Below are 27517 nucleotides of genomic sequence, written 5' to 3'. Positions count from 1 at the left end.
GCAGGGTCCTCGGGGGTGCCTGAGAGTTCGCCCAATGAGTCTACATGTGCTTTGTGGACTTGGAGAAGGTGTTCAAACATGTCCCCTAGGTGGTTCTGTGGTGGGTGCTCTCGGAGGATGGGTTACCGGACCCCTTAATATGGGCTGTATGACCGGTGTCAGAGCTTGGTCCACTTTGCCGGCAGTAAGTCGCATTTATTTCCAGTGAGGGTTGGACTCCACCAAGGCTGGCCTTTGTCACCGATTCTGTTTGTTACCTTTATGGACAGAATTTCTAGGCGGAACCGAGGTGTTGGGTCCTCTGGTTTGGTGACCTTAACATTGCGTCTCTGCTTTTTACAGATGATGTGGTTCTGTTGGCTTCATCAAGCAATGATCTACAACTCTCATGAGACTCGTGTGAAGCATTTGGGATGAAACCCAGCATCTCCAAATCTGAGGCCAAGGTCCTCAGTCGGAAAAACTCCACCTTTTTTTGCCGTCTCCGGGTCGAGTAATAGATCCTGCCCCAAGTAGAGGAGTTCATGTATCTTGGGGTCTTGTTCACAAGTGACGGAAAAATGGAGCGGGAGATCGGCAGGTGGATCGGTGCAGCTTCTGCAGTGATGCCAACTCTAACGGTCTGTCATGGTCAAGAAAGAGCTGAGCTCTCAATTTACCGATCGATCTATGTTCCTACCCTTCACCTATGGTCACGAGCAGTGGGTTGTGACTGAAAAAACAAGATTGTGGCTACAAGTGGCCGAAATGAGTTTCCTCCGCAGGGTGTCCGGACTGTCCCTTAGACATAGGGTGAGAAGATTCCGTGAGGGGCTCAGAGTCAAGCCGCTGCTGCTCCACATCGAGAGAAGCCACATGAGGTGGCTCGGACATCTGGTTAGGGTGCCCCCCAGGACGCCTTCCTGATGAGGTGTTCCGGACATGTTCCACTAGGAGGAGGCCCCCAGGGATGACCCAGACTACGTCTCTCGGCTGGCCTGGGAACACCTAGGGATCCCTCCAGAAAAGCTGGACAAAGTGGCTTGGGAAGTCTGGGCTTCCCTGCTTAAGCTTTTGCATTCATGACCCAAACCTTTATAACCGGGAGAAAATGGATGGATGGATACTTTGAGAAAGAAATAATATTTTACTCACACCCGTTACAAACGTTTTTTTTTTGTTTTTTTTTTAACTAACAATTTTTAACTACAAGTGGAAAACATGCTGAGCACTCTGGAGGCTCAGTGAGTGCAGACAGTGAACTGGTGTTTATGGAGAGCGGGGTGGAAGGATGCTTGAAAGGACTGTATTGAGTCACAAGGCAACACTGATGTCCTGTGCAAGCCACCCTTTTGGATAAATACAAATTAATCATTGTATTTTCTCCGGGCACTCCGGTTTCCTCACACATCCCAAAAACATGCATGGTAGGTTAATTGACAATTCTAAATTGCCCGTAGGTGTGAATGTGAGTGCGAATGGTTGTTAGTTTGTATGTGCCCTGTGATTGGCTGGCAACCAGTTCAGGGTGTACCCCGCCTCCTGCCCGATGATAGCTGGGATCGGCTCCAGCAGCCCTGCGACCCTAGTGAGGAGAAGCGGCACAGAAAATGGATGGATGGATGTATAAACAAACATGTTACATACAAATATTACATACTACATTTTAATTTAAAAACACAGCTAAGCTTATTTTTTCACATTTCATAATAAGAAGGACACGCATATGGGCTGGAATATGTGCCTCCAGAAACTGAATATGAATTGTGCCTCCAGAAACTGAATATGAATTGCTAAATTGCTAAATCGCATTTAAAAAAAACTGAATTTGAAAAACATAATTTGAATGTATTGTTTGTACAAACCTTCAACTCTCTGCTGGTATATGATTGCCAAACACTACTAGACCTGAGGATCACCTCACCTCACCTGATAAATGTGCGTAAATTTGACTATTATGGGGGGCGAGGAACGGATCCTCCTTTTCCTATCAGATATTGCTTCATACCTCCAACGCACTCTTGCTCCACCGGGAAAGCGTGATGGCTGCCTTGTGAGGCTGAGGGCCGTGTTGGCACATCCTGATCGAGGTGGTTTTGGAGCTGGTACTCGCCTTAGTGATTTGTGATTTTAAATGCAAAAAGATATCACTGTCATCTCCCGGCAGCTTTAAACTGAGTCTGTCTGAACTGGGACATTCATACACGGTGTTGTGTGCGGTGGTTTATTGGCCTCCTAAATATAACAAAGACTTTTTTATTTATTTTTTTTTTTTTAACGGACCTCTCTATGTTCTTGGCTGATATTATGCCTAAATATGACTGGGTTCTTGGTGATTGTAATTTTCATGTGTGTTGTCCTAAGAACCCATTAGTGACTTTCTAAGCATCATCGACTCTTTTAATGTTATCAAGTTTGTAATTGGGCCTACACATGAACGTGGTCACACACTTTTATCCTGTGGTTTGTCTGTTTCTAATCTGGAGAGCTATGATGCTTTTTTTCTCTAATCTTATGCCTGTACTGTTTGAAGCTGCTGTTTGCTGTCAAACAGTCAAACCTCGCGCTACTGCTCGCAGATGTCGAGTTATTAACTCTTCCACTGCTGCTGACTTCTCGACTGCCTTCATTCAAAAATGTGTCATACCTGTAAGTGTGTATAATGATACTGAAGCTCTAAACTCTTGGTTCCTCAACACCTGTCACACTGCTATGGACTATTGTCTTTGAAAAAAAATTTCAAAAAATTTGCAAATCATCTTCAAACTATTTTTAATTGAATTCACTACAAAGACACGGTATTTAATGTTCAAACTGATAAACGTTATTGTTTTTAGCATTAATAATCATTTGAATTTTATGGTTGCAACACATTCCAAAAAAGCTGAGACAGGTGGCAAAAAAGACTGAGAAAGTTGAGGAATGCTCATCAAACACCTGTTTGGAACAGGCTAATTGGGAACAGGTGGGTGCCATGATTGGGTATAAAAGGAGTTTCCCTGAATTGGTCAGTCAAAAATAGTCGAACAGTTTAAGGACAATGTCACTCAACGTACAATTGCAAGGAATTTAGCGATTTCATCATCTACGGTCCATAATATCCTCAAAAGGTTCATATAATCTGGAGAAATCACTGCATGGAAGCGGCAAGGCCGAAAATCAACATTGAATATCCGTGACATTCGATCCCTCAGACGGCACTGCATCAAAAACTGACATCAATGTGTAAACGATATCACCACATGGGCTCAGGAACACTTCAGAAAACCAATGTCAGTAAATACAGTTCGGCGCTACATCCGTAAGTGCAACTTGAAACTATGCAAAGCAAAAGCCATTTATCAACAACACCCAGAAACGCCGCCGGCTTCTCTGGGCCCGAGCTCATCTAAGATGGACTGATGCAAAGTGGAAACGTGTTCTGTGGTCCGACGAGTCCACATTTCAAATTGTTTTTGAAAATTGTGGAATTCGTGTCCTCCGGGCCAAAGAGGAAGAGAACCATCCGGACTGTTATGGACGCAAAGCCAGCATCTGTGATGGTATGGGGCTGTCTTAGTGCCAATGGCATGGGTAACTTACACATCTGTGAAGGCACCATTAATGCTGAAAGGTACATAAAGGTTTTGGAGAAACATATGCTGCCATCAAAGCAAGGTCTTTTTAATGGACGCCCCTGCTTATTTCAGCAAGACAATGCCAAACCACATTCTCATTTTTAGTTATGTTTAACACAACATCCCAACTTCATTGGAATTGGGGTTGTACCATATTTTCACGACCATAAGGCACACCGTATTAAAAGGTGCAGTCTCAGTTACGGGGTCTATTTCTGTATTTAACACATACATAAGGTGCACAATATTATTGGGCGCAGGCATGGTAAAACATACGCTAGGTTAAAACATACGGTAGCCTGCATGCATGCTAAAACAATGGTTTTAAAAAGGCAGTGGGAGCAAAACTGAGTTCGGTTTTACTTTATTGAAGTATTTAACAATGTACTCACGTTATTTTTTGATCAAACCTCATCCACAAATCCATCAAAGTCCTCATGTTCTGTATCCGAAATGAACAGCTGGGCAAGTTCCACATCAAACACGGCAGGTTCCCTCTCGTCATTGTCGGAGTCAGTCTCGTTGCCGTGCGGCTCCTCAGAAATGATGCTCGCGTTTACGAAAGCTCAAACAAAAGTGCAAACAGACACGTTAGCCCAAGCATCCACAATCCATTCACAAATTGTGGCGTAACTCCTAGTCTTAGTAAAGCTGTGTTCGCGATCTGTCATCCATCGCTCCCACGCCGCTCGCAACTTCACTTTGAACACCCTGTTTACACGGATGTCCAGCGGTTGGAGTTCCTTCGTCAAGCCTCCCGGAATGATGGAGAGCTCCAAGTTTTTGGACTCAGTCGAATGGTGACTGTCGAGACGCTTCTCCCGGCTGTTCTTTGCTCATTAATCCATTGCGCGAGTTGCGAACCATGGATTCGTTGATCTTGAATTCCCTCGCGGCTGCTTGATCCCCATGTTGCTCCGCATAACTGATAGCTTTCAGTTTAAACTGTGCTTTTTAAGCATGTCTCTTCGTAGGTGCCATTTTCGGGGGTCCTTAGCCAAACTGATGCACATACCGGCGCTATATACCTACTGGGGGCATGCCTTTAGCGTCCTCTGTCACGCGCACCCGTCCCCCTTTACGTACGCATGCTGTCCTCAGCCACGTCCGCTTTTCTTCTATATAAGCAACGTGTCGGCAGGAAATGCTCCCAGTCAGTCAAGCGGAGCGCTCATCACATATTTATAGATTTTGGAACTCGGTGCATAAATAAGGCGCGCCGCATTATAAGGCGCCCCGTCCATTTTGGAGAAAATTTAAGACTTTTAAGTGCGCCTTATTGTCGTGGAAATACGGTAAGTTTGACATCCAAATTAAATACATGGTTAAATGTAGCTTTTTCCAGTTAAGGCAGCTCGCAAAAATTAAACCGATCCTTCAGAAACGGCACTTTGAAATAGTAATCCACGCATTTTTGACCACTCAGATAGATTACTGCAGTGTACTATATGTGGGGGTGAGTGGGTCCTCCATTGCTTGTCTGCAACTGGTTCAAAATGCTGCGGCTCGTCTTTTAACTGACACAAGAAAATATGAGCATATATCACCTATTTTAGCTTCACTCCACTGGCTGCCTGTTCATTTTAGGATTTTCTTTTATTTGCTGCTAAATCCTTGAATGGCCTTACCCCATCGTACCTCTCTGAGCTGCTGGACCCCTACATTCCCAGCCGTTCTCTCAGGTCAGCTAACCAGCTGCTCCTGAGAGAGCCCAGAGCCAGGTGAACTTTGAGGTGAACGAGCGTTTGCTTTTGCAGCTCCATCCATCCATTTTCCAAGCCGCTTATCCTCACAAGGGTTGCCGCGGGCGTGCTGTAGCCTATCCCAGCTATCTTCGGGCAGGAGGCGGGGTACACCCTGAACTGGTTGCCAGCCAATCGCAGGGCACACATAAACAAACAACCATTCACACTCATATTCACACCTAGGGCCAATTTAGAGACTTCAACTAACCTACCATGCATGTTTTTGGGATGTGGGAGGAAACCGGAGTGCCCGGAAAAAACCCACGCAGGCACGGGGAGAACATGCAAACTGCACACTGGCGGGGCCGGGGATCGAACCCCGGTCCACAGAACTGTGAGGGAGACGCTTTAACCAGTCGTCCACCATACCGCTTTTGCAGCTCCAGAACTGTGGAATGTTTTGCCACTCCACATCAGACAAGTCTGATAACAAGATGTCGCCTACCCGTTACACGCTCTCTAGTATTATTTATGTTTTTGTGTTTTTCGTTCGTCTTTGGAGACATTACGCGGCTCACTTACACAAGACTTGCTAAACATCAAGGAGTCTCCTCCGGACTTTCTTTCACCAACTTTCGCAAATCCGCTCAGTTTTTTCCCCCGAGTTACTCACCGGCGCAGCGACAGCGGTCTTTGGGGCATGGAGACTGAGGTGACGCCACAGAGGGAAGCGAACCGGCATCCAAGTGAAGCGCCGCAAGAGAGGTTACTGATTGGTGTTTCCGTCGATCCAACTCGCGAATCTGGACGTTCCGCCGCCATGTGCTTTACGGAGACTTGGCTTTGTGAGGCTGTCCCCGATGGCACCGTCATGCTTGCTGGCTTCCATCTTCACCGGGCAGACTGTGACATGGAGTCATCGGGGAAAACAAAAGGCGGCGGGATATGCTTCTATATCAATGTAAAATGGTGTACGGACGTCAAGGAGCTCCGCACACACTGCAGCTTGCATTTAGAGTCAGTTTTTTAACTGTAAGCCATTCTACTCCCTTCATGAGTTCGCATCATTCATACTCGCCGGTGTTTACATTCCGCCTCAAGCTAACACGAACGCACAGCTAACGCTCGCAGAACAAGTAAACGTAATTGAAAAAAAAATACCCGGACTCACCCCTCATTATTCTCGGGGACTTTAACATAGCTAAACTCAACCACGAACTTCCTAAATACAAGCAGCACATCGACTGTCCTACCAGGGAAAATAACATTTTGGACCACTGCTATACTACGCTAAATAACGCATACCGTGCCATACCTCGTGCAGTCCTAGGCTCGTCTGATCACTGCTTAATTCACTTAATACTAACATACAGGCAATAACTTAAATGCGCGAAGCCTACGGTAAAAACAGTGAAAAAGTGGCTCAATGAAGCAAAGATAGAACTTCAAAGCTGTTTGGACTGCACAGACTGGAGTGTCTTTGAAAATTCAGCTGGCAGCCTGGATGACTATACGGACACTGTCACATCCTATAAAAGTTTCTGTTAAGTGTGAAGTGTGTGTGTACCAACAAAGTAGTTTCTCACATTCAATAACAAGAAGCCGTGGTTCACTGCCAAACATAAGCAACTTCGCCAAGCTAAGGAGCTTCATTCATTCATCACCCCTTAATTTTAGTACATGGGAACAACATGGAATTGACCACCTACAACAACTATTTAACAATAATGTTTTTAGGACAAGTGATGAACTGTTCCAAAAATTCCAAATAACAGGCGGAAACTTTCTTCAATACAATAAATTAAAAGCAGCAACAAAAAAAAGAATACCAACACTCCAGAGCACCCTCGAACTGCCGGAGTTTGTCAAGCAAATAGTGAAGCTTCTCCCGCAAAGTAAAAGAAATCTCTCAGAGGTTTATAAATTAATTTCATGCACTAAATCAATGCATTTACCAATCACCAAATGGGAAGAAGTCATTTCCATGTCTGCTGACCGTAGCTACTGGATACAGATTTGTAACAATACGTTTAGAATGACAAAACACACATATCTACAGCTTATATAATATAAGCTCCATAGAACACATTTTACTCAGTACACTATGCATAAAATGGGCTTTTCTCCATCTAATATATGCGCGCAATGCACCAAAAATACCCCAGACACCTATTTTCATGCTATATGGGAATGCACACCAATTCAATGCTTTTGGTCTTCGGTTACACAAAAACTCTCTTATATTTTGAATTTCAGGATTCCACTTTCCGCAAGATTGTGTATACTTGGTGACTTAAGCATAATCGATCTCCCTAATAAATATTCACAATCATTACTCGTTGCGTTAGGTAGCGCTAAGAAAATAATTCTATTAAACTGGAAAAACAAACAAGCTATTAACATCAATCAGTGGCTAAAGCTCATAAAAGAATATATTACGTTAGAAAAAATATCAGCAGAACGAAAAATCAATTACATATATACGTAGATGGTCACCTTTCCTCAACATGCTAAATCTCTTGATTCCTTTGCCTGGGTAGTGTGCCATCTGTGTGAAAGTAAACTTTTGACTCCTGCATTCTTTGTTGTTGAGGTTGTTGTTGTTGTTTTATTATTATTCTATTTATTTATTTTTCTTTTCCCCCTTTTTTGTTTTTCTCTTTCTCACATTTCAGATTGGTTTGCATGGTGAGAAGACACAATCGTGGGGAGCTTCTTCTCTTGTCCCTGTGTTTGCGGTTCCGGCGTCTGTGGCGGCGGGACTTTCTTCATTCCTTCCCTATCTTGCGGGTGGAGGGGAACCACTGGGGTTGGTGGTGGTGATGGTGACTCGCCCATGTTCTGTGGGTGCTGCAGCGGTGGCAGGTGCCGCCCGCCTGTGTCCACCGCTCTGGCTGATGGTGGTGGCCCTCCCCCCCATCCCTCCTCGGGCCTGCATCCTCCTCTTCTTTCCGTTCCTTGCGCTGCGGTTGCCTCTTCCTCGTCCCGTGTGGGGGGGCCGGGTGGTCCTCTACGGGCTGTGGGGCCTCCTGTGTTTTTTTTTGTCCCTGCCTGGTTTGTGGGGGGGGTCCACCTCCCACACTCGGTGGGCGGGTAGTGGGTGCTGGCGGGAATGTTAGAGGGGTGGGGGTGTCCCGGGGTCGGTGCTGCGGGGCTGGGTGGGGCAGCCCTCTTCGACGGTGGTTGTCCGGCCAGATGGGCCCGACCTGCAAGAGCCATGCCTCTTAATCACTCACTTAGCACACACTCACGCCACTCACTGTGTATCTCACAACTCACATCTGGGCACATATACATATCCAAGGGTTCCTGGGGTACTGCTCTCAGGTGGACCCCTGGGTGCGTTCCTGCCCCTCGATTGATTGGGTGGGGTCCTCAGCCTCCGCGGTGCAGGCACAGCAATTACAGGACACCTCTGTCAGTCTTTGTGCATGCAAAACGGTTTCAAATCACTTGCATGTGTCCGCAGGCACACACTCGTCGGACTCACTTGTTGCGACAAATAACTCATGAATATGCAAATTGCTTGTGTGTCGCCTCACTCACACTCTCATCCTATAGACTTTTATAAATTACATAGTCAAACCCACCACACTTCAGTTGTACAGCCAGATTCACGACCCTTGTACTGCATGCGTTTTCTCCTGTCCTTGTCCTGTTCTATCTTGGGTGGTGGGGGTGTACCACTACAGCCCCATGCAACACTCATATTTAATGTTTCATTGTTGTAGATATGTAATGATTTACTTTTCTCATCCTATCCTGTTTATAATTAGTCCTTTGTCTTTTGTCTTCATTTCTCTCTCCCCTCTAGAAACTTCTGATTCTCAATAATCAATTATAATTCTCAATAATCAATTATAATACTAAGAAACCACAGCGGAAGCTTAAAAACACCACTGTGACACAGTAAAACTGTTCCGGCGTAACAAGGGAAACAGATTTTCCATTCTGCTTGACCTAACAGCCGAACAGAACAAAAAAAGAAGAAGAAAAAGGAGGGGGGGAAAAGGAAAAACAGAGAACAGCAGGGGTAGGGTGGCCGAAGCACCTTGGTGATGGTGTTCGTCATGGGCTTAGAGGAAACTTGCACCGCAATTCCTTCCGGACAGATCTTTTATTCGCAAGCTACCCCCCACACACAAAAGTGTACTTTCGGGGCGCGGGCAGAGTGCTTCTGCCCTCCGCGCTCGTCGGCGTGGCGAGGAAGGTTGCGTGCGTCTCTGTCGCCTCGTGGTGAGAGGTGGGGCTCCCTGGCTGTGCGCCACTTTCTTCGGAAGGTTGAAAAAAAAACGAGAGGGCCAGACCAAAGGGACTCAGGCCTTTTATGTACAGGAGAGAGGGGTCTGTGGAAATAGAAAATTAATTAATGGATCTCAGATAAAGAAATCAGTTCCCAGCTTTGCATTGTCACGCACACACCCTGGTAAATCTATGCAATGAGTGTTTAAATTTTATGTGGTGGCTGAGAGCATTTCATATTTGTGTTGTGTGAGGTGAAACATCTCATCTGATTCAGTTAACAAACAGATTTGACATCAGACCTGTGGCAAACAATACAAACTCAAATAATGTTTTTCCAATTCAGTTTTTAATGCAATTATTCATGTTTAGCAATTCAAATTCAAATATAAATGATTCAAATTCAGTTTCTGGTGGCATATATTTCAGCCCATACACAATAGCTTTCTTCAGCAAATTCTACCTCAACAATAAGGCATTTGTTTAGGATTGTTTCTGGTGGTGGATAAATCCATACATTATGCAGTAAGTCAGTACAGGAATGTCTTCAAGTGTGTGCTTATTTCAACACTGCAACAGCTATTTGAATAGTTGACAAATCAACAACACTACCAATGTATGCTTTTTTTAATCATAAATAAAATATCTATAACAAAATTGTGAATTCAGTTTCATTTTGAAAGAAATGAATATAACTTTCAGCAGCTATGCACAATCTCGAAACATTATTTACCTTAATATATAGTACATGACATTATGTGGAGAGGGCACAGCCCCCAAAATATTATTTTTTTTTTTTAAAGAAAGAAAACAGTACATAAATTAAAGCAGTCAAAGTTAGAATAAACCGGGTAGTTGACATTGTCATGTGGGACTGTGTCCTATGAAATGGGCCATATTATGGAAACCCGACATTTTCATTGCTTGAATACAAATAGTTAGACACTAAAGCACATGCCCATCTATCAAGTGTGAAATTAATCAACCAGATACTGTAAATCTATTATGAGCTGGCCATTTCGGAAAATGTGTTTGTGAGCAAGCCGTTTCGAATTTTGTTGAACTGTGATGTAAAAGCTCCACTAATTTCAATGCCCCCACAACAGGTTTCTCAGGCTATGACTTGAAGCTAGGCTGGGCAATGAGCTGCCATTTTCAAGCGGTGGCCAACCATTAGGTCAAAGACAAAAGAGAACCAGAGCTGTAGTGTTATGTGTTAGCATAGATTAGCGTTAGCTGACAGTTTAGCTTCTGATAACTGGCACATACTGGAAGTTGTTGACGTGTAATTAGGCAGCTAGTGATGAGGAGCTGCCTCCACGAGGGAAAATACAATTGGTCTTTGAATCATTATGGCCTTTTTTTCTTGAAACTCTGGGCTGCCGCAAGTAGTAACCCCTCACCTTGTTGCAAGCTCTCCCTGGGGTGAACAGGGGCTGATTTTCACGAGACAGGACAGCTAATTTCAGTGAGGAATAAATAAAAGGATTTAGAGTAAAGTGTAATTCTTGTTGCTTGGGGTATTTTGACAAAAGCATGTCACAAATATGTTATTACGACACATGGAAATGGTTTTAAATTGTGAAAAAAGCCATATTTCTCCTTTAAATTAAAAACACGAAACAGAATTTTCATGACTCACAACGCGGAGATGCTATGCACTGCAAAGCCATGTGGAGGGTGAATAAACAGCTAAAAAAAAAAAAAGGACTCAGTCCAGCACTCATATTAAACATACTAACATATTGGAATACGCCTCACGGATCCACCTTAATATTAGAATCAGAATGATCTTTATTTGCCAAGTATGTCCAAAAAACACACAAGTAATTTGTCTCCGGTAATTGGAGCCGCTCTAGTACGACAACAGACAGTCAATTGAAAGAGAAAACTTTTGAGACATAAAGACATAAAGACAGAAAAAAAACAAAAAAAAAAAAACAGTCATTGAGCAATAAAGGGTTGCTAGTTATCTGGTAATGCCGGTACATTTTTTTTTGGACAATTGTGCAAAAAGATGCAGAGTCCTCTACACTTAGAGCAGTTCGAATGACTAATATTGCAATAGTCCGGTGCAATGACCATTATGCAAAGGGCGCCGAGACTTCAAGCGAGTAGTGCGATAATCTGGGACAATGTTGATTGTGCAAATGTTGCAGATACTCCTCAGTCAGTGTGCAAATAGAGCAGATGCAACTCTGGCAATGAATGGCCAGTATTGGTCAACAACAGATATGCAAATAGTGCAGCGTGCACAACTACAGTGAGTGCACGAGTAATATATAATTGGCCCGACAGAAATGTGACAGCAAACTCAAGACAAAAAAATTGCCAGCATGTTGCAATGGAATTGTAGGTTAGGTGTTTAAAAAATTGATTGCAAGAGGGAAGAAGCTGTTGGAATGTCTGCTAGTTTTAGTTTGCATTGGTTGGTAGCGCCTACCTGAGGGAAGGAGCTGGAAGAGTTGGTGACCGGGATGTGGAGGGTCCGAGAGGATTTTGCACGCTCTTGTCTTAGTTCTGGCAGCGTGCAATTCCTCGAGGGTGGGTAGGGGAGTACTGACAATCCTTTCAGCAGTTTTGATTGTCCTTTTTTTGGAGCAGCACCAAACCAGACTGTGATGGAAGAACACAAGACTGATTCGATGACCGCTGTGTAGAACTGCCTCAGCAGCTCTTGTGGCAGGCCGTGCTTTCTCAGAAGCCGCAGGAAGTACATCCTCTGCTGGGCCTTTTTGAGGACGGAGTTGATGTTGATCGCCCACTTCAGGTCCTGAGAGACTGTAATTCCCAGGAACTTCCATCCATCCATTTTCTGAGCCGCTTCTCCTCACTAGGGTCGCGGGCTCCCAGGAACTTGAAGGTCTCAATACTTGACACAAGGCAGCTGGACAGTGTGAGGGGCAGCTGTGGCGAAGGATGCCTCCTGAAGTCCATGATCATCTCTACAGGTTGTGTCAGCCACACCACAGCTCCAGCCGCTCCACTTCCTGTCGATACACAGACTCGTCACCGTCTTTGATGAGGCTTTAGGGGTTTGACAGCCGGGTGCGTTGAGGTGCAGTCGTTCGTGTAGAGGGAGAAGAGCAGCAGAGAGAGGACACAACCTTTGGGCACCCCGGTGCTGATGGTGCGTGTAGATGAGGTGGCCTTCCCCAGCCTCACCTGCTGTGTCCTGCCCATCAGGAAGCTGTAAATCCACTGGCAGATGGCAGAAGAAGCTTGGAAGCTTGGAGGTGAGGAGTTCGTGGATGATGAACAGGATCCTCACATAGGTTCCCGCGCGGTCGAGGAGCTATCTTGGATATCCACTCCACGAAAAGAGGTTTGATGAAGATCTGATATTGTATTTCAAAATAAAAATCTCTGAAAACTGCATATGTTGCTTTCATTATCCCTGACTGAAAAAATCTGTTAAATCTTTTAAATCAACACCGGTCCAGTTCTGGGGGACACTACACCACCCCAGGTCTCCAAAAAAAGAGGTCCCATCAAAATCTGATGTGGCATTTCAAAATAAAAGACTTGAATTTGGTATATTTCACTGTCATGATCATGGATTTCAAAAATTCTTTAAAAAAAATATCTTAGTTATCACAACACCAGACCCGTTCTGAGGGACACTACACCACCCCAGGTCTCCAACAAAAGAGGTGCCATTAAAATCTGATGTGGCATTTCAAAATAAAAGTCCACTGAAATTAGTATATTTCACTGTCATGATCACGGATTTCAAAAATTCATTTAAAAAAATCTGTTAGTTATCACAACACCAGTCCAGTTCTGGGGGACACTACACCACCCCAAGTCTCCAACAAAAGAGGTCCCATCCAAATCTGATGTGGCATTTCAAAATAAAAGACTCTTGAAATTGGTATATTTCACTGTCATGATCATGGATTTCAAAAATTCTTTTAAAAAAATCTGTGAGTTATCACAACACCAGTCCAGTTCTGGGGGACACTACACCACCCCAGGTCTCCAACAAAAGAGGTCCCATCCAAATCTGATGTGGCATTTCAAAATAAAAGACTCTTGAAATTGGTATATTTCACTGTCATGATCACGGATTTCAAAAATGAATTAAAAAAAATCTGTTAGTTATCACAACACCAGTCCAGTTCTGGGGGACACTACACCACCCCAGGTATCCAACAAAAGTGGTCCCACCCAAACCTGATGTCCATCCATCCATCCATTTTCTACCGCTTATCCGAGGTCGTGTCGCGGGGGCAGTAGCTTTAGCAGAGACGCCCAGACTTCCCTCTCCCCAGCAACTTCATCCAGCTCTTCCGGGATCCCGATGCGTTCCCAGGCCAGCCGAGAGACATAGTCTCTCCACCGTGTCCTGGGACGTCCCCGGGGTCTCCGTCCGGTGGGACGTTCCCAGAACAGCTCACCAGGGAGACGTCCGGGAGGCATGCGAATCAGATGCCCCAGCCACCTCATCTGGCTCCTCTCAATGCGGAGGAGCATCGGCTATACTTTGAGCTCTTCCCAGATGACCGAGCTTTTCACACTATCTCTAAGGGAGAGCCCGAATACCCTGCGGAGGAAACTCATTTCGGCCGCTTGCATCCAAGATCTCATTCTTTCGGTCACGACCCACAGCTCGTGACCATAGTTGAGGGTAGGAACGTAGATTCGCCTTTCGGCTTAGCTCCTTCTTTACCACAACGGAACGATACAAAGTGCGCATCACTGCAGACGCTGCACCGATCCGCCTGTTGATTTCCCGTTCCATTCTTCCCTCACTCTTGAACAAGACTACAAGGTACTTGAACTCCTCCCCTTGGGGCAGGATCTCATCCCGACCTGGAGAGGGCACGCCACCCTTTTCGGACTGAGGACCATGTTCTCAGATTTGGAGGTGCTGATTCTCATCCCAACAGCTTCACACTCGGTTGCGAACTGCTCCAGTGAGAGTTGGAGATCACGGCTTGATGAAGCCAACAGAACCACATGCTCTGCAAAAAGAAGAGCTGCAATACTGAGGCCACCAAAACAGACCCCCTCTATGCCTCGGCTGCGCCTAGAAATTCTGTCCATGAAAGTTATGAACAGAATCGGTGACAAAGAGCAGCCTTAGTGGAGTCCAACCCTGACCGGAAACGAGTCTGACTTACTTCCGCCAATGCGGAACAAACTCTGACACTGGTCGTACAAGGACCGAACAGCCCGTATCAGGGCGTTCGGTACCCCATACTCCCGAAGCACCCCCCACAGGACTCCCCGAGGTACACGGTTGAACGCCTTTTCCAAGTACACAAAACACATGTAGACTGGTTGGGCAAACTCCCATCGACCCTCGAGGACCCTCCCGAGGGTACAGAGATGGTCCACCATTCCATGGCCAGGACAAAAACCACACTGCTCCTCCTGAATCTAAGATTCGACTTCACGATGAACCCTCCTCTCCAGCACCCCCGAATAGACCTTATCAGGGAAGCTGAGGAATGTGATCCCCCTGTAGTTGGAACACACCCTCTGCTCCCCCTTCTTAAAAAGGGGGACCACCACCCCAGTCTGCCAATCCAGAGGCACTGTCCCCGATGTCCACGCGATGTTGCAGAGGTGTTTCAACCAGGACAGCCCCACAACATCCAGAGCCTTTAGGAACTCCGGGCGAATCTCATCCACCCCTGGGGCCTTGCCACCAATGAGCTTTTTCACTACCTCGGTGACCTCAACCCCAGAGATAGGAGAGCCCGCCTCTGCTTCCTCATGGGAAGGCATGTGAGGAGGTCTTCGAAGTGTTCTCCCCACCGACTCACAACGTCCCGAGTTGAGGTCAGCAGCGCCCCATCCCCACTATACACAGTGTTGATGGTGTGCTGCTTCCCCCTCCTGAGACGGCGGATGGTGGAACAGAATTTCCTCGAAGCCGTCCGGAAGTCTTTCTCCATGGCCTCACCGAACTCCTCCCATGTCAGAGTTTTTGCTTCAGTGACCACCAAAGCTTCATTCCGCTTGGCCAGCCGGTACCCATCAGCTGCCTCAGGAGTCCCACAGGCCAAAAAGACCCGATAGGACTCCTTCTTCAGCTTGACGGCATCCCTCACCGTTGGTGTCCACCAACGAGTTCAGGGATTGCCGTCACGAAAGGCAACGACCACCTTACGCCCACAGCTCCGATCGGTCGCCTCAGCAATGGAGGCGCGGAACATGGTCCACTCGGACTCGATTTCCCCCACCTCCCCCGGAACATGACCAAAGTTCTGTCGGAGGTGGGAGTTGAAACTCCTTCTGGCAGGGGATTCTGCCAGACGTTCCCAGCAGACACAATACGTTTGGGCCTGCCACGTCGGATCGGCATCTTTGCCCACCATCGGAGCCAACTCACCACCAGGTGGTGATCAGTTGACAGCTCTGCCCCTCTCTTCACCAGAGTGTCCAAGACATGGGGCCGCAAGTCCGATGACACGACCACAAGGTCCATCATCGAACTGCAACCTAGGGTGTCCTGGTGCCAAGTGCACGTGTGGGCACCCTTGTACTTGAACATGGAGTTCGTTATGGACAATCCGTGATGAGCACAGAAGTCCAATAACAGAACACCGCTCAGGTTCTGATTGAGGGGGCCATTCCTCCCAATCACCCCCTTCCAGGTCTCAGTCTCATTGCCCACGTGAGCATTGAAGTCCCCCAGCAGAACGAAGGAGTCCCCAGCAGGAGCGCTCCCCAGCACCCCCTCCAAGGACTCCAAAAAGGGTGGGTACTCTGAACTGCTGTTTGGTGCATTGGCACAAACAATACCCGAAAGCGGAGTGAGGCTACCCTCTCATCCGCAGAGGTGAACCCCAACGTGCAGGCGCCCAGCCAGGGGCCAATAAGTATACCCACACCTGCTCGGCGCCTCTCACCGTTGGTAACTCCAGAGTGGAAGAGAGTCCAACCCCTCTCGAGAGGACTGGTACCAGAGCTCAAGCCGTGTGTGGAGGCAAGCCCGACTATATCTCGTCAGAACTTCTCGACCTCGCACACCAGCTTGGGCTCTTTCCCTGCCAGAGATGGTGTCATTCCACGTCCCTAGAGCCAGTTTCTGCAGCCGGGGATGAGATCACCAAGATCCCTGCCTTCGGCCACTGCCAGCTCACACTGCACCCGACCCTGATGGGCCCTCCCACAGTTGGTGAGCCCATGGGAAGGGGGACCCTTTTGGGCTCTGCCCGGCCAGGCCCCATGGGTGCAGGCCCGGCCACCAGGTGCTTGCCTTCGAGCCCCACCTCCAGGCCTGGCTCCAGAGGTGACCCACGCCGGGCAAGGGAAAACGTCTTCCTGAATTGTTTGTCATCATAGGGGTTTTTGGAGCTGTGCTTTGTCTGGTCCCTCACCTAGGACCTGTTTGCATAAAGCCCTAGACAAATTAGCTCCTAGGATCATTGGGACACACAAAACCCTCCACCACGATAAGGGGACAGCTCAAGGAGGGGCCAAATCTGATGTGGCATTTCAAAATAAAAGTTTCCTGAAATATTCATATTTCACTGTCACTGCCACTGATTTAAAACATCCATCTATCCATCCATTTTCTGAGCCGCTTCTCCTCACTAGGGTCGCAGGCGTGCTGCAGCCTATCCCAGCTATCATCGGGCAGGAGGCGGGGTACACCCTAAACTGGTTGCCAGCCAATCGCAGGGCACATACAAACAAACGACCATCCGCACTCACATTCACACCTACGGGCAATTTAGAGTTGTCAATTAACCTAGCATGCATGTTTTTGGGATGTGGGAGGAAACCGGAGTGCCCGAAGAAAACCCACCCAGGCACGGGTGAGAATATGCAAACTCCACACAGGCGGGGCCGGGTATTGAACCCTGCTCCTCAGAACTGTGAGGCAGATGCTCCAACCAGTCGTACACCGTGCCACCTGATTTAAAACATTCATTAAAAAAATCTATGTCAATACGACTTCTTTTAATAAAGAATTAGAAATAATCCTGCTACTACATTACTGCCATCACCATTTGATGTAATATATCTGCAATCTGTAAAAAACCCAGATTGTTTTATCATTAAATATGATTTTTTTGGGTATCAACATTAACGCTTTAACCACTGAAGTAATTTCTCATGCCAGTCTGACACTGGAAGGAAGACACGCATGGATCCATCCATTTCAACAGCATTTATCCTGCTGAGCCGCGGGGTCAGCCTACCCCTACTGAGTGTGGGCAAAAGACAGAAAAAACCCTGAGCTGGTCGACAGTCAGTCGCAGGGCACATACACTGTATAGACCATCACTGAGTGGGAACCAAACCCACGCTGGCTGCATTGAAGTCAGGCAAATGAACCACGACACCGTCAGTAACTGGAAGGAAAACTATATTTTAAATAGTTAAAGAAAGACCGTTTTCTATTTTTTTTTTTAAATCTTGATCAAACCTATTTTAGTGGAGACATGGTGTGGTGTAATGTCCCCCACAACTGGACTGGTGTTGCGATATCTCGTAATTTTTTTAAATGAATGTTTTAAATCAGTGGTAGTGACAGTGAAATATACCAATTTTAGGAGACTTTTGTTTTGTAATGCCACATCAGATTTGGGTGGGACCAATTTTGTTGGAGACCTGGAGTGGTGTAGTGTCCCCCAGAACTGGACTGGTGTTGTGATAACTCAAACATTTTTTTAATGAACTTTTGAAATCCATGATCATGACAGTGAAATATACCAATTTCAAGAGTCTTTTATTTTGAAATGCCACATCAGATTTTGATGGGACCTCTTTTGTTGGAGACCTGGGGTGGTGTCGTGTCCCCCAGAATTGGACTGGTGTTGTGATAAATAACAGATTTTTTTAAATAAATTTTTGAAATCCGTGATCATGACAGTGAAATATACCAATTTCAGTGGACTTCTATTTTGAAATGCCACATAAGATTTTGATGGGACCTCTTTTTTTGGAGACCCGGGGTGGTGTAGTGTCCCCCAGAACTGGACCGGTGTTGCGATATCTCATTAAAAAGATTTAACAGATTTTTTCAGTCAGGGATAATGAAAGCAACATATGCAGTTTTCAGAGATTTTTATTTTGAAATACAATATCAGATCTTCACCAAACCTCTTTTAGTGGAGTCCTTGGTGGTCTGTCACACAGATCTGGACTTGTCTTGCGATACCAATGGGATTATGTTGGGGTGGCTTTGGCTCAGTAGGTAGAACAGGTTCGAATGCCTGCTACGACTGTCCGCATGTCGAAGTGTCCTTGCATGGCAGCAGTCGCCCATTGGTTTATGAATGTGTGTGTGAATATGAGTCTTTGTAAAGCGCTTTGGCCACTGTGATGATGTAGATAAAGCGCTATATAAGTGCAGTCCATTGCCATTTATTTTTCCCAAGATATAAAATAAAGTAATTTTTTTAATGTATGTATGTATGTATGTAATGTATCTCAAGATTCAAATTAACTTTGCTGGTTGCATTCCTTAACCGAAGAGCACTGACGTCCGTATTATTGGGAAGCTTTTATTTTGAAGGTGGCTTCGCCGCGAGTTGGCGACCTATTACCGTAATGCCTAGTATGAACAAAATTAGTGGCGGCTGGCTTGACTGCTACTTTACGAGTGGAGGCTGGCTTGACTGCAGTCAAAAACCAAGCAGTCGTTAACTGGCACACTCCCACCACCGGCAAACAACTACAACGTTTCCTCGGAATCGCCAATTTCTACCGCCGCTTCATCCGCAATTATAGTAGAGTCGCAATTCCCCTACCAGTCTTACCTCCACCAGCTCTCCATTCCAATGCACCCCAGCCGCATCCCAAGCCTTCGACCAGATGAAAACCCTTTTCACCAGTGCTCCCATCCTACGTCACCCAGACGCCTCTCTCCAGTTCGTGGTAGAGGTGGACGCCACAGACACTGGGACGGGCTGTTATCTCGAAGTGGGACCCCTCTTCCCAAAACTTCATCCTTGTGCCTTCTTTTCCCGTCATTTATCCCCTGCGGAACGGAACTACGACGTTGGCAACCGAGAGCTGCTAGCCATCATCTGGGCATTGGAGGAATGGAGGCACTGGATGGAGGGGACTAAAGTACTGTTTGTCATCTGGACTCACAAGAACGTTGCTTACCTCCGTTCCGCTAAACCCCTTCACCCCCAACAAGCTCGCTGGGCCCTTTTCTTGAGCCGATTTAATTTCAGCCTCTTCTTCTGACCTTGATCCCGCAATGGCAAACCTGACACCCTGTCTCGGATATACTCACCCCTCTCCAGCCCTGCATAACATTAACCTATCCTCCCTTCTTCCAGCTACCTGCCCCAACGGGGCCACAACTCCAAGCTCACCTGTCATCACCTGCACCATCCATTTCATCCAGCAACATTTCTGGTGGCCCAGCCTGGTCTAAGACACCCGGGAATTTGTCCAAGCCTGCTCCGTCTGTGCCCGAGGCAAGGCTTCACACCTGCCCCTAGCTGGTCTGTTGGGCCCCTTACCCATCCCAAGCCGCCCTTGGTGCCACATCGCTTTGGACATCGTTGCCGGCCTACCCCCTTCTGAAGGTAACACTATCATTTTCACTATTATCGATCAATTTTCTAAGTATGTCCATTACATTGACCTTCCCAAGCTTCCCTCTGCCTTTGAAACTGCTAACCACCTTGTTCATCATGTTTTCAAACTCCACGGTATCCCCATCCACACAGTCTCGGACCGCGGTCCTCAGTTCTCTTCCCTTGTTTGTATGGAGTTCTGTAAAGCGGTGGACACAGCACCCAGCTTGTCTTCCGGGTACCACCCGCAGACCAACGGCCAGACGGAGTGGGCGAATCAGTCTCTGGAATCAGCTCTTCGCTGCGTTGCCACACGCAACTCCACTTCCTGGAGCTCATTCCTCCCATGGATTGAGTACGCCCACAACTCCCTCACCAGCTGCGCCACCGGTATATCTCCATTCATGGCCTGCTACGGTTTCCAACCTCCGTTATTTAAGGAAGAGGAGCATGCGGTGGCAGTTCCCGCGGTATGGGATCGCCTGAAAAGGGTCAAGTCTGTGTGGAAGGACATCAAGGCGGCCTTGGTCCGGTCCGCGGAGAAGAATAAACGGCTCGCGGACCTTCATCACTCCCCTACGCCTGAGTACTGTCATGAACGGAACAGAGGATAGGACCCAAAAATGCACGACTCCAAAACAAATGGACAGTTTCCAAAAAGAGAGGTTTAATAGACGGGCACAGGTCGGTACACAGGCAGGCAATCCAAGAAAGGCAACAGTATCCAAAAATATGAGGCAAAGAGGCAAGGTCGATAATCGGAACAGGGTCAAATCTTACTGTGAGTCTGTGACGTGGAAACAAGGAATGCTGGAACGCGACGACAAGGTACAACGAACTGGCAACGAGAGGGAATGAGACACGAGGTTAAATGCAAAAGGTAATTAGGGTGAACGAGGCACAGGTGGTGAAGATGCTCAGAGGAGCAGGTGTGTGTGAAACAGGGGGAAGACAAAACCCGGAACACACACACATGACAGTAACCCCCCCTTAACGGCCGGCCCCAGACGGCCCTGGGGCCCCTGGATGCGCAACGTGGAAGTCCCGAATGAGCAAATCATCCATGATAAACGCAGATGGCACCCATGAACGTTCCTCAGGCCCATAGCCCTCCCAGTCCACCAGATATTGAAACCCCCTCCCCCTCCGACGAGACGACAACAGCCGCTTCACAGAGAAGACAAGCCCTCATCCACAAACCGGGGGGGAGGAAGGGGCCTGGAAGGCGGGACCAGAGGGGACTCTCGGGCTGGCTTGAGTAGGCTGACGTGAAAAGCAGGGTGGAACCGCATCGACCTTGGGAGCCTCAGCTTCACGGTGGCAGGGTTGATGATCTTTGTGATGGGGAAGGGCCCAACGAACCTGGGAGCGAGCTTCTTGGACTCCAACCGCAGTGGAATATGTTTGGTCGAGAGCCAAACTCGCTGACCCACTTTGTAGTTCGGGGCTGGTGTCCTCCGACGGTCAGCAGCGGCTTTGTAGGACCGTCCCTGGCGCAGCAGCATCTGGCGGACTCGCTCCCAGGTCCTCCTGCAGCGTCTCACCAAGGTCAATGCCGCTGGAACTGTGGACTCTGGGGCTATGGCAGGAAACAGAGATGGTTGGTAACCATGCACAACGTGAAAAGGCGATAGACCAGTGGATGCAGAGGGGAGGGAATTGTGGGAGAATTCGACCTAAACCAGTTTCTGAGACCAGGATCGCGGCTCCTGTGAAGCGAGACATCGGAGCCCATTCTCCAGGTCCTGGTTCAGCCTCTCGGTTTGGCCGTTGGTTTCAGGATGAAACCCAGATGACAGACTGACGGTAGCACCTATGAGATTGCAAAACTCCTTCCAAAATTGCGAAATGAATTGGGGACCCCTATCAGACACCACATTCTTGGGGAAACCATGGAACTTGAAAACCTGATTAATCATCAACTCGGCAGTGTCTTTAGCTGAGGGGAGTTTTGGAAGTGCAATGAAGTGTGCCATCTTAGAGAACCTGTCAACAACTGTAAGAATGGTGGTATTGCCTTTAGAGGCCGGTAATCCTGTCACAAAGTCTATGGAAATGTCTGACCAAGGACGTTGTGGTATTGGCAGGGGTCGCAACTCCCCAGAAGGACGTTGATGAGAGGGCTTGTTAGCAGCACATACCTGGCAAGCATTGACGTAATCGATAACATCCCTCCTAACATTAGGCCACCAAAAGCGCTGTTCGACCACTGATTGCGTCTTGGCAATGCCTGGGTGACATACAGTTCGGTTCGTGTGAGCCCAGTGGATGACTCTTCCCCTTAAGGTCGGAACCACATAAAGCCTGTTTTCAGGGCAATCTTCAGGGCTAGGAATGTTTTTCAGAGCCCCTTTAACCGCAGTTTCAATGTCCCAAACAAAAGCGGAAATGAAACATGACTTGGGCAAAATAGTCTTAGGGTGGGATAAAGAATTCTCTTCGGAGAAAATACGAGACAAAGCATCTGGCTTACCATTTTTAGAACAAGGTCGGTAGGATTACGTGAAATAAAATCTAGTGAAGAACAGAGCCCATCTTGCCTGCCTCGCATTTAATCTTTTAGCAGTTTTAATATACTCAAGGTTCTTGTGATCTGTCCATACTAAAAACGGTGTCTGTGCCCCCTCTAGCCAGTGCCTCCACTCCATCAAATCCACCTTGACTGCCAGCAGTTCACGGTCACCAATTTCATAATTATTTTCAGCTGGGGTCAGTTTTTTGGAGAGAAAAGCACAAGGATGTAATTTATCATCCTTGACAGATTTCTGGGAGAGCACTGCTCCTATTCCGGCATCAGACGCATCGACTTCTACCACAAACTGCTGTTTGAGATCTGGCAAAGTAAGGATGGGAGCGGAGGTAAAGCTCGACTTAAGTTTTTGAAAAGCTGCCTGACAAAGGGGGTTCCATACAAAAGGTTTGTGTGGCGAGGTAAGATCATGCAAAGGAGAGGCTATAGAACTGAAATTTCTGATGAATTTTCTGGAGAAGTTTGCAAACCCTAAGAACCTTTGTACATCTTTGCGTGACGTGGGAGTAGGCCAATTAATAACTGCATCGACTTTGCAAGGGTCCATTTTGACTTCACCTTGAGCCAGGACGAAACCCAGAAAAGAAACGGATGCCTTGTGGAACTCACATTTCTCAGCCTTGACATGTAGTTGATTCTGCAGTAACTGCTGCAAAACAGAGCGGACATGAATAATGTGAGTCTCCTCATCCGGAGAGAATATCAAAATGTCGTCCAAATAGACAAAAACATAAACATTCAACATGTCACGCAGGACATCGTTGACAAGGTTCTGGAAAACAGCTGGAGCGTTAGTACGCCCAAAAGGCATTACCAAATAATCATAATGTCCCGTTGGTGTGTTGGATGCTGTTTTCCATTCATCCCCCTCCCTTATCCTGACTAGATGATATGCATTTCTTAAGTCCAGTTTGGTGAAAATCTTGGCTCCCTCCAGGAACTCAAAGGCGGTGGAGAAGAGAGGAAGAGGGTACCTGTTTTTTACAGTGATCTCGTTGAGACCCCGGTAATCGATACAGGGTCGCAGGGTCTTGTCTTTCTTGTCCACAAAGAAAAATCCTGCTCCCGCAGGGGATGAAGATGGGCGAATGATCCCGGCTGCCAGTGATTCTTCCACGTACTCCTTCATGGCCTTGTGTTCTGGCCCTGAAAGAGAGAACAACCTCCCTCGTGGGGGTGTGGTTCCAGCCAGCAAGTCAACAGCACAGTCATAAGGTCTGTGGGGTGGAAGGGATTTGGCCTTGGACTTGGAAAAAACGTCTTTAATATCCTGGTAACAGGTGGGCACTTGAGATAAATCAGGATCCCCAGATGGGGTCTGTGGATTGTCCTTAGAAACATAGCCCTGAACATCACATGGCGGCTTGAAACAGTTCTGGGCGCAATTGCTGCCCCATGACATAACCTGCCCAGAGGACCAGTCAATGTGGGGGTTATGTAATTTCAACCATGGGTTCCCTAAGATAAGGTCATGATTCATGGCGTCAAAAACATGAAAACTAATGCGTTCCGAGTGAGAATCAGGAAATGTCAATGTGAGTGTTTGGGTGCGGTGAGTGATCTTGCCCATAAAACTGCAGCATAGGTGTTGCGGTGGCGTTTTATTTCAAAGGTTCTAAGGTGCATACGTCTAACGAGGAGGGAGTTAAGTAAGTTAGCGTCAGAACCAGAGTCAATTAATACAGGTGTATGAATTTCTTGATCAGGAGTGTCACTTTAGGAAGAAACCGTGTAGGGTCTTCCTTAATGAAATTCAGACTCACCTCTCCCGTGCCCTTGCTACCGGGACCGGCAACTTTGACGTGACAGTTGCTCACGGAATGACCCAACTGACCGCAGTAGAAGCACCGCCCTTCCCTCAGCCGGCGTTGACGTTCCTCAGGGGAGAGACGAAACCTGCCCAGTTGCATAGGTTCATCCGTGGGGACGCTAGTCAGTGGGTTGAGACCAGAACCAGGGGATCTGCCTTGGTTTGGCTGGTCACCGAGGCTCGTCCTCCAAGTGCGCAGTGACGCAGCCCTCCGCCGATCTCCATCCAGCTCGCGATCCAAAAGCCTTTTGTCGATTTTTACGGCGAGAGCGATGAGCGTGTCCAAGTCGGTCGGCAGGTCTAGCGGGACTAAATGATCCTTGACGGCGGGGAATAGTCCTTGAAAAAAGGCATCGAGTAGCGCCCGATTATTCCAATCACTCTCAGCTGCTAGAATGCAAAACTCGCGTAATCTGACACCCTGCGCTTGCCTTGTTGTAAGGTGACAATGGAGCGAGCTGCCTCACGATCTGGAGTGGAAAATTGAAAAATTAGCTCCATAGTCTTTACGAAAAAAGCCCATGAATGAAACACGGCGGAATTGCGGCTCCATTCAGCAGTAGCCCACGCCTTCGCACGACCATTCAGGTGGGAAATGACGAAAGCGATTTTTGCCCGCTCGGTGGGGAATGCAGCTGCCTGCAGCTCAAAGTGGAGTTTGCACTGCGTGATGAACGTCTTAATGTTCCCAGATTCTCCAGAGAACCTCTCCGGTCGAGAGAGCTGTGGGCAGACAGCAGCGGAGGTGGCAGGTGGCTGCATGGTGACTGCTTCACATGGAAATACCGTGGCGGTTGTGGGTGCCAACTGGTTCCTTCTCTTGAATAATTTTCATAAGCAGTTCAAACTGCGAGGCCACCTGTCTCATCATATTGTCCTGATGCCTTGACAGTCCCTCTAGATGAAGGTGAAGGGCAGCAAGCTGCTCATCCTGCTTCGAGAGGCGTTGACCCTGCGCTTGAAGGGCTTTGCGCACCGGGTCTGAGTCTGCTGGGTCCATGTTATGGCCAGTTCGTTCTGTCATGAACGGAACAGAGGATAGGACCCAAAAATGCACGACTCCAAAACAAATGGACAGTTTCCAAAAAGAGAGGTTTAATAGACGGACATAGGTCCGTACACAGGCAGGCAATCCAAGAAAGGCAACAGTATCCAAAAACATGAGGCAAAGAGGCAAGGTCGATAATCGGAACAGGGTCAAATCTTACTGTGAGTCTGTGACGTGGAAACAAGGAATGCTGGAACGCGACGACAAGGTACAACGAACTGGCAACGAGAGGGAATGAGACACGAGGTTAAATACAATAGGTAATTAGGGTGAACGAGGCACAGGTGGTGAAGATGCTCACAGGAGCAGGTGTGTGTGAAACAGGGGGGAAGACAAAACCCGGAACACACACACATGACAAGTACAAGGTGGGTCAGACCGTTTGGCTTTCCTCCCGTGACCTCCCACTCCAGACTGAATCCCCCAAACTCACTTTGCGCTTTATTGGTCCGTTCTCCATCACTAAAATCATCAATCCCACCTCAGTACATCTTAAACTTCCGCAATCTCTGAAGATTCATCGAACTTTCCATGTGTCACTACTCAAGCCTGTCTCCACCTGTGCTCTTAGTCCTCCAGCCGAGCCCCCACCGCATCCCGCATTATCGACAACCATCCGGCCTTTACGGTTTCGCGCATCCGAGATGTGAGGCCCAGGGGGAGGGGTTACCAGTACCTGGTTGGGGTATGGTCCGGAGGAGCGCTCCTGAACTTCCCGAAAGCTTATCCTTGATGACTCCCTTCTTTCGGACTTTTACACGGCTCACCCGGGGAAGCCGGGCAGGACGCCAGGAGGCATCCTTTGAGAGGGGGTACTGTCATGAGCTGTGCCCTGCAGTACCTTTGTTGGAGCTCAGGGGATGCTCTGCGCCCCTCTCGCCCTCTCTCTCTCTCCCTTCCCATCTCTCTTTGCAGGAATCAGCACCTCCTTGGCCATGCACTTGTCACCAATCAGCCTTCATTACCGCCTGCATTAAAGCCTGCCAGATCCCGGAAATCCTCGCCAGGGTATTAGTGTTCTCCTGCGTGTTCCTTCCATGTTCCCCGCTGTGCTGACCTCCTCCGCCACGCCGCCAAGCCATCCACTTGCTCACGCCACCGCCGACCGCACGTTCTTTGTCTCGACAACCTGCCACTACACCCCACGGATCCACCTTAATATCCGCTTCAATAAACCTTTCACCACAACCCTTTCAGCCTCTGGTCGCTTCTGGATCCAGTTAAAATCAGATCGTGACATCACCTCTCTCCCTAGCAATCAGCAGCACTTGTGCAGCGCACCTGTCTTCAAGCAGCACTGATTACTACCTGCATTTAAAGCCTGTCAAGTTCTACAGCCTTCGCCTGAGTATTGATACTTGTTTGTGACTCACCGGCCGTCTCTCGTACTCCCAGGTTTTGTGATACAATAGTAATTATCCTACGACCTGCATCTGTACTCACCCGATTGTGTTCTTCCCCGTCTCCAGTGTTCTTTCCGTGCCTTCCCCGTTTTGCTGACCACTCCAGTCGTGCCACAAAGCTACCCCGTCTGCTTACGTTCCCGCTTCCTGCTCGCTCCTCGTCCCAACGGTCTTCCACCTCGGTTTGGTATTACCCTGAGCCAACCTACAATAAACCATTTTAAATGTACTCCCTCCTACTACGCTCCGTGACACGTACAACTTTTTAAAACTCTCGTGTCTGAGCAGACACTCACTGTGAAATGTGTGATTACGGCCTTCAATGGTGTATAAATGATGGTGGGTTTCTTTCTTTAGTTTAAGTTATTTTAAATATTTCCCAGTATTGCGCTATTTATGTCAAACAAAATAAAGTCACTGTGATTATGGACAACATAAATACACGATATGATGCATATACAATTTGTAAAAAGATTGCATTATAAGTTCATTTGTCATTTTCCTCCACTTATTGCACTTTAAAGAAAATACAACATTGTTGATATGGTTATTAATATTGTTTGGTCAGAGTATGAAAATGACAATACAGTTGCAGACAGTGTGTGTGTGTGTGCATGTGTGTGTGTGTGTGTATGCATGCATGTATGTGTGTGTGTGTGTGATATCTTTACGAGCGCTGTCAAATTAATTGTAAAATTTTTGGA

The sequence above is a fragment of the Phyllopteryx taeniolatus genome, unplaced genomic scaffold (assembly GCF_024500385.1).
Source record: "Phyllopteryx taeniolatus isolate TA_2022b unplaced genomic scaffold, UOR_Ptae_1.2 contig_24, whole genome shotgun sequence".
Taxonomy (NCBI): domain Eukaryota; kingdom Metazoa; phylum Chordata; class Actinopteri; order Syngnathiformes; family Syngnathidae; genus Phyllopteryx; species Phyllopteryx taeniolatus.
Note: the sequence above shows the minus strand (reverse complement) of the source record.